Source organism: Rattus rattus, chromosome 1 (genome assembly GCF_011064425.1).
Source record: "Rattus rattus isolate New Zealand chromosome 1, Rrattus_CSIRO_v1, whole genome shotgun sequence".
In the NCBI taxonomy this organism is placed as follows: Eukaryota; Metazoa; Chordata; class Mammalia; order Rodentia; family Muridae; genus Rattus; species Rattus rattus.
Window position 1 is genome coordinate 246,400,645 of NC_046154.1, and position 8,273 is coordinate 246,408,917.

The 8,273-nt window shown below is 50.5% G+C and overlaps 1 protein-coding gene across 2 annotated transcripts in view; it reads right to left on the minus strand.

Annotated features, from left to right (window-relative positions):
* The window catches only part of Slc45a4 (solute carrier family 45 member 4), a 67,382-nt gene extending 61,687 nt beyond the window's left edge, over positions 1 to 5,695 (minus strand). The window contains exon 1 of one of the 2 annotated variants that reach the window (XM_032916498.1): positions 5,644 to 5,695. The gene's annotated coding sequence lies outside the window, so the exon portion shown is untranslated. Of the gene's footprint in view, positions 1 to 5,054; positions 5,560 to 5,643 lie in introns of those variants that run through there. The other variant, XM_032916505.1, reaches the window with a different exon arrangement.
* Between the last annotated feature and the right edge of the window lie 2,578 nt (positions 5,696 to 8,273).

Consider the following 8,273-nt stretch of genomic DNA (forward strand, 5'->3'; position numbering starts at 1 on the left):
CCTTAGCTTCTTGAGTACAGGGATTACAGGTGTGGGCTACCTTGCCCAGTCTTGTTCAATACAAGTGATTTTACCTCCATTATAGATGTCAAACCCTGCCCTCAAAAATAAAAAACAGATGATGGTAGTGCACACCTTTAATCCCAGCCCTCTGAAGTCAAAAGCAGGTAGATCTCTTGAATTTGAGGCCAGCCCAGTCTACAGAGCAAGTTCCAGGAGAGCCAGGGAAACACACAGAGAAACCCTGCCTTGAAACAAACCAGTAAATAAATTAATTAATTAATTAAATAAATAGGTGAGTAAATAGATGGAGGTCAGTGCTACGCTCAGCAGGTAGAGGTAATTGCCATGTGAAGCCACAGAAAAGCAGGAGAGACCCAGCACTCAAGCTGTTCTGATGCCCGCCCACATTTTGCAGGGTTGCATGTATACCCCTTCAATGCACAGCCATTAAAAACTGCTAAAAACGAAAAACCCCAAAACAATGGACGGCTGGGCATGGTGGCAGTATCTTTAACTCCAGCACTGGGATGAGGAGGCAGAGGCAAGAACATGCCTATAGCTCACTGGTCAGCCCCCATGTTCAGTAAGAGACTCTTGATTCAAAATTAAGGTAGAGATCTGTAGAGGAAGATACCCAGTGTTAGTTTCTGACCTTACACACACACACACACACACACACACACACACGCACACACACACACACACACACACATCACACACACACACATCACACACACACAGCCGATTGAGAGCTGCAGTGGTGGCAGTGAAGTACCACACAGGAGGCCCTGAACTCAATCCTGGTCTTCCAAAGATTTAATGGAAAAATACTCCCTCCGTACTCCAAACCAAAAATCACACTCTGCTGATTGGCTGCACTTCCCTCAAGTGGTGACTAAGTTGCTGGCAACAGTGAGTTATTTATTATCCTTTGGCTTACAACATCTAAGTGACTGCATAAAATTATGCAGTAAGACTTGTACACAAAGTACAGTGTCCACTGCATCAGATCCAAGCGCATGCCCACCTCAACGCATCAATGTTTATCTTCCAGTCCAAAGTGTGGCTTTTCTTACTCAAGATTTCCCTTGTCCGAAACGGGGATATGGTGCCTAACCAAGTCATGTGGCTGCAAGTTCAAGAGACACTAACTACAGGGACTCAAACCAAGGGTTGGCTGTGTAGGACCCATTAGCTAGGCTAGATCCTGGCAGAGCAGGTCCCATGCCAGGGCTGTTTCCTATCAAATTGCCCAGCTGGGCAAATCCTTCTACAGATGTGGGAAGTTCAGAGGACAGGGAGACCAGTCTGTACAGTCTCCCAGTTCTGGGCTTGAAAGAGGAAAGGAAACTAAGCTTAAGAATCAAAACTGTAACTGAGCGGTGGTGGCAAAACCTTTAATCCCAGCACTTTCAAGGCAGAGGCAGGAGGATCTCTGAGTTTGAGGCCAGTCTGGTTATCGGACTGAGTTCCAGGACAGCCAGGGATACACAGAAAAACCCTGGCTCAAAAACAAACAAAAAAGGATGAAAACCATAAAGTAGATCCCAGGGCCCATGAATGTTCTGGGTTCCACTTGTGAGCAGCCTGGCATCCTCAGACCCCTGTACTCAGTCGGAGGCCACACCTAGCACCAAAGCCCCTTTCTAAAAGAAATCCAGCCAGGAGTGGCAGCTCATGCTGGGATCTCAACAGTTTTGGGATAGGAGGAGGAGGACCAGAAGTTCATGGCCATCCTTGGCTAAGGTGATGAATTTGAGGCCAGCAAGAGACCCTGTCTCAAAATGCAACAAAAATGGGCTCTCCGAAAGCTGACTCAGGGTTAGAGCACTTAGTCTTACACAGGATCTGGGTTCAGTTCGCAGCACCAACACTGTGGCTCATAGCCCTCTGTAACTCCAGTCCCCGGAGATCCTCCTCTGATCCCTTTGGACACCAGCCACAGATATGTAGTAGGACATACATTCACACACGTAAATAGTAAACACGAAAAAATAATAGACATTCATACACATGGAAAACATTCACATACTCAAAATAAAATCAATCTACACAAAAACAAGCAACGACCACACCTAAGCAGTGGCTGAGCGACAGGGAACTTGGGACTGTCTGCTCGGCGGCCTCAGGTTGTGTCCTTCCCACAGCTCCCAGAAGCCCAGCAGCAGCATCACTGGAGACAGACACACTCGGCCTTCCACACTGCCGGTCTGACATTCTGAGGAACTAACACCCACACCCTCCAAGGAGGACACAAGGCTGGCCACCTGGGAACAGAGTGGCCCCTTGAGAGGGGCACAACAAAAGCTAACAGCAATTTTAAAAAACAAAACAAAACAAAATATAAAACACAAATGGGTTATGTCTGCTGAGTCTGTGGAACCCAATTGTTTTTTGTTTTGTTTTGTTTTGTTTTTTAAATAGGTCTCAGGCTAGAAAGATGGCTCAGTGGTTAAGGGCATGTATTGCTCTACCAGAGGACTCAAGCTTGATTCTCAGCATCCACATCAGACAGTTTACAACTACCTGAAACTCCAGTTGCAGGGGGCTGGGGGGCTAACACCTACATTCTCATGCACATAGCCATACAAAAGCACACATATATACATTGCTTAAAGTAAAACTTAAATATTAAAGAAAAGGGGTCTCCCTACATATGTCAGACTGGACTTGAACTTTCAATCCTGCTGCATCAGCTTTCCTAATGCTACAGTGTTTTATTCCCAAAAACACTTCACAGAGCAGACACCTTGATACAAAACTGTAATTCCAGCACTTGTCAGAAGGAGGCACCCAGGAGGTAGAAGCAGGAGTATCAGCAGCCCAAGGCTAGTCTCAGCTCCGTGAGACCCAGTCTTTAAAAATCAAAACCCCAACACACACAACCAACAAGAAACCCCAGGCACACTCCAGCCTTCACATAAAAATCAGGGAGGTACCTGTCCTGAGCCTGACCAGGTTCCTCAGGCTGGGAACAGGGCTGTCCTTTCCACTAGCAAGGAAGAGACCTCAAGTTTCTCTGAAAGGGAGTATCACAGGGCTCAGAACTTGATGGGGGGGGGCGAGGGGGGGGACACTTGAGGCACATTTTGAAAGTTCCCATTTAAAAAGATCCTTGTTCATTGACTTTAGTGGAGCAGTTACGCTAATGCAAACAAGGAGAGCTTGTTTAGGAGCTGGTGGGGGAGGTGCTTCAGCTGAGCCCTCTGTAGACTCTGGTGTATGGGGTCTTCCACCCCCACGATGGCGATGGCTTTTAATGCGTGAGGCTGTCTGTCCCCACTGCAGAACCTTTGCTGGACACCACTGAGCATTCGTGTCACCTGGTCTGCAGTTGAGGCTCTCTCCTAATGGCATATCACTAAGCAGATCAGAGTCTAAGTGTACCCTCGTTGACATAATTACATTATGATTTAAAAAAAAAAAAATCCAGGAAACCACAGGAGGCGAGCATAGAGCAGCATCTTCACCCACCCTTAACAAGAACACAGCTTTTAGCACATTCTGGTTCCACAAATTACAGGCACAGTTCTGCCAGGGGTGTTCCCCAGGAGGGCACTAGCAATTTGGGGTTGTCTGCCACCTACAAAGATCAGCAGTCACTCTTATTCAACGCCAGGCCACAAATCTGTCAGAAACCACCCCTAGCTGGCTACCCAAAGCTAGGGCACCAGGGTCCTCAGAACAATGAGAGGGCGAAGGGCAGGGCAACTGAGGCATCCTAAACCCTAACACCACCCTCGCTCAATGCCCTCATCTGTCTTCTGGATAACGCAGATGAAATCAATTCGCATCCCCCGAACACCAGTTCAAATACCTTCTGAAGCTCCTTTCCTGCACAAGAGACCAGGAGTTGCAGCATCACAGACCCCCCCCCCCTTCCTAACAGCTCTGCAGGGCAGTCAGATGAGGGCAAGAACAGTTTACTGCTCCCCCAGCCCCAACTCCCTCCTCTCCAATAAGCAAAGTTGGAGAGGCTAAAATCAAGCTACATTGGAGGTCACCCAGTCCCATCTCTGGTCTGCTTTCTCCATGCAACAAGGGCCAGAGCTCAGCACACAGCATCTCTGCAAGGAAGCCAGTGATCCTCCGAGGTACTAGGAGTTGGCCCTGAGTGGCCTCCCTTCACAGTCCCTGGCGGAGTTAAGCAGGGATGTTTCCCAAACAGATCACCCCCACATATACCTAACAGGCATTTCAAACCTTTCGAAGGAACAACTTCTTCTCCACAGCAGTCACAAAACAACCACAATCAGCCCGAATGCCACTCAAGTGTAGGATTTTCAGATGACCTACTTCCCCAATCTCTCCCCCAAAGCTTCTTCATTATGCTGGAGTCTCTTCCCACCTGGAGCCCACACAGCTTCAGGCCAGGCCTCGGTCACTGCCTCTCTCCCCTCTCAGCAGCTTCTGCAAAATCTCTGCAGCGCCTTAATCAACTCGCTCTTCTAACGCAGGATTCAGATGTAAGCAGCAAGAGGGTGTTGTTCACATGTGTTTCAAAGCTGGTTGGAGGTTCCCAGTTTCAATGACTGGCCATTTGTCACCCCTTAAGCAGTAAGGCACTCCTCTAGCTTTTCACTTATGCTTTCTTACTACAATGAAAAAATAACAGAGGAAAAGATTCCCACCACACCCTACCTGTCAAGCAGACAGTGGAGCCAGCTGCAGGGAATTTGCTTAGAACAGACTTCACCATGCAGCGGGGCGACCCAGGTGTACTATGGCCCACCCTCTGAGTTTCTGGGCCTGGCTGACCACTAGAAACAATTGTTTCAATCGTTCATCTTCTAAATCCTGCTTGCTACGCACTAGTCTTGGAACACCTCAGTCACGAGAAGCTGCAAGGCCCAGTGTGTGGTCAGCTAGGGTACCAGAAGGGGAGACTAAGGCAGAAGTTGAAGCCATACTCTAGCAGTATCCCGCGGGGAAAGCACAAGGCTCTTACACCCCAGGACACCTAATACCTCTTCCCACCCATGGCTGGCCCCACCTTGTAGAATTACTACGAATAACTAACCAGCAGGCTGTGCTCCCCAACTTGGACATACCTCCCCTGGAAAAGCCCTCCGCAGGAGTGTGCTCTCCGGGCGCCCATCTAGCGCAGCACACCTTGGAGAGGAATGGGTTAAGCTCAAGGGACTGGAGGAAGATTGGTCTCGGGGAGAGGGACGGGACTTCTCCAAATCCGGGCTCTGCACCTGGAGCGTAGTGCTCCCGTCTTCTCCAGGGACGAGGTGGGCTTCAGGAAATAAAAGGTGCCCGCAAAGGGTCAGGCTACCAGCTAGCAGCGCTGCAAGTAATGCGTGCTTGGGGACAAGGATAGAGAGCGGTGACCCAGAAGCATTTCTAGGTGGTGGGCCCAGAGCCGGTGAACTCCCAGAAGTTAGCAAGGGTTGGGCAGAGGAGGGTGAGCACTCAACGCCAAAGGCGGGAGAGGTGAGCGCTGGAGTGGCCCCGGACCGGTGTGCAAGGAGTGCACACACTGCGGCCGCAGGGCCGGGGATGCGGACCAGCAAGGGCAGGTGCGGGCTGCAGCGCAGCAGCCGGGTGGGGGCGGGGAAAGACGCGGGGTCGGTCAGGCCGCCGGTTCGAGGCCCGGGCCGCGCGGAGGGGGGGGGCGGCAGGTGCGGCGCTCACCTGTCTCCTCCGGCCGGGGCCGCGGGGCTGGCGGGGGCTGGCTGGCGGCTGGGGTGCGGGGCCCCGGGCGCACCGGGGCGGCGGCGGGGCGTCCGGGCGGCGGCTGCGCCCTCGGCGGCGGCCGGCCGGGCGGGTCCGTCAGTCAGCTACTCGGACGGGGTGCGAGCGCTGCGAGGCTGCGGCCAGCGCGCGGGGACAACGCCGCTTTATCAGGTCGGAAACAGCCGCTGCGCGCCGCTTCCGCTGACGCAGCGCCGGCCTGCGCCTCATGACTATGCAGCAGACTCTAGGGGCGGGGCCTGAGCTGCGCTCGTCCATTGGTCAGTAGAGGCATGTGGCCCCGCCCCCATGAGGGTCCCGCCCCTCTGCCGTGCCCCGCCCTGGGCCTGCTGGTGGGCTCTGGAGGCGGTTGTGCGTTCCGCCGCCCTCGGCTGGTTTTCCTGCCAGACACCCTCAAGGTCTCTAGGCCGCCGCTGTGTAGTGCGCTATGCTCACCCTCCGCCAACAGAGCTGCACCCCTCCTGGGAGCAAACTGACTGCTTGAAACTCCCCCATCCTTATTCCTTTCCAACCATCGCACTCCCTAGGCATCTCCCCTTCTGAAGCACTTTGAACATCCTCTCAAGCCTGTGAGCCCTCGGGAGAGCTGGGTAGGATGTGACCCATGCATGGCCAGGACACCCAAGCCTGAGCCACAGAGCCGATCTCTCCCCTCTGCTGAGAAGCAGAACAAGGCCAGGTCCGGAAGGGGGCTGGACGGATAGAAGAATTGATGGCTGATGTCAGACAACCTTGCTGGCATCCCAACCCTAAGTCCGTGCCAAAGTTTAAGTGGCTTTGGACGAATTATCACACCTCTCAGGGCCCTGATGTCCTCATCTGCAAAACAGAAACCCTAAGATCTATCTGAGAAGCTAGGGAGGAATTTAGAAATAAAGTTCCCTGGGTCAGCCTCCAGAACAGCTAAAATGGGAAAATCTGACAATGCCAAGTGTTGGCAAGAAAGGGAGCAACTGGAAGGCTTGTACACTACTCTTGTGGAGATGTAAAACTCACTGCCACGTGGATATCTGCTTTCTTATTTGTTTTTGGTTTGGTTGGTTGCTTTTGAGACAGAGCCTCACTATGTAGCACTGGATGGCCTTGGATTCACTACATAGACCAGGCTTGCCTCAAACTCACAGAGATCTGCCTGCCTCGTCCTTCTGAGTGCTGCCACACCGTGCACAATCTGGAAATCTGCTTTAAAGGACTCAGAGCCTGGTACTCTCACACCCAAGAGGCTTACCTAACTTCCTTTTTCTGTCCTTAGCAATGCTGTTTAGAGTGGTCTTAAGTGGAAAGTACTGATGACCTGTAGGTCATTAAAGGGTTATAGAAACCGTGCCATATTCACTATTGGATTGATTTTGATTGATATTGTGGCTGAATAGTTTGCAGCTACATACAATGAGAAAGAGTGACTCTTACAAAGGACTTTGAGCAAAAGAAGTCAGATAAGAGCTAGGCATCCATCAGTGAAGAAATTCAGGATTCTCAGAAATTCAAAGCCAGCTTGGGCTACTTTCTCTCTCTTCTCTCTCTCTCTCTCTCTCTCTCTCTCTCTCTCTCACACACACACACACACACACACACACACACACACACACACACAACTAAACTAGGTACAGTACTCTACTTCTGTTTTCCTAGCTCTTGGGAGGTCTATATGACAATGAGAGTTCCAGGCTAGCTATATGAAAATCTCTCAGGGAGGGAAAAGTTAGATGTATAAGGTCTATGCCTCGTGCTTATGGAGTTGTAGATGTGTGCAGCAGGTACTGGGAGTCAGAACAATGGCTAAGCTTGAGGGAGGGGACTTGGAAGTGGGTATAATGGGTGAGTCCAGGGACTAGTTTGCTTCTGGTTCCTGTGCATGTCTGTGTGTGACTCATGGGTGACCACCAATGAGGGCATGGCTCCCCTGTTGACATTTTGTTGTTATTGTTTGAGTATTTAGAGGATTTTTTTTTCAAGGCAGGACTTCTTTGTGTAGTCCTGGCTGTCCTAGAACTAACTCTGTAGACCAAGCTGGCCTTGAACTTGCAGAGATACTCCTGTTTCTCCCTCCCACGTACTGGGATTAAATATGTCTACCACCAGGCTGGAGAGACGGCTCAGCGGTTAAGAGCACTAACTGTTCTTCTAGAGGTCCTGAGTTCAATTCCCAGCTACCACATGGTGGCTCATAACCATCTGTAATGGGATCTGATGCCCTCTTCTGGTGGGTCTGAAGTACACACAGTATGAAATACAGTGTACTCATATACATAAGAAAAAATCTTTTAAAAAAATATGTCTACCACCACTGCCCATTGAGGATTTTCTTTTTAAACTGTATGTGTGTGTTTCTGTATGTGCCTCTGTGTGTGTTTTTTTCTCTCTGTGTGTTTATGTGTGTATGTTTCTGTATGTGTGTTTTTGTATGGGTGTGTGTGTTTTTGAATGGGTGTGTTTCTGTATGTGCCTCTGTGTTTTTTTTCTCTCTGTGTGTTTATGTGTGTGTGTGTGTGTGACTATGTGTCTGTATGTGCCTCTGTGTTTTTTCTGTGTGTATCTGTATGTTTCTGTATGTGCCTCTGTGTATGTGT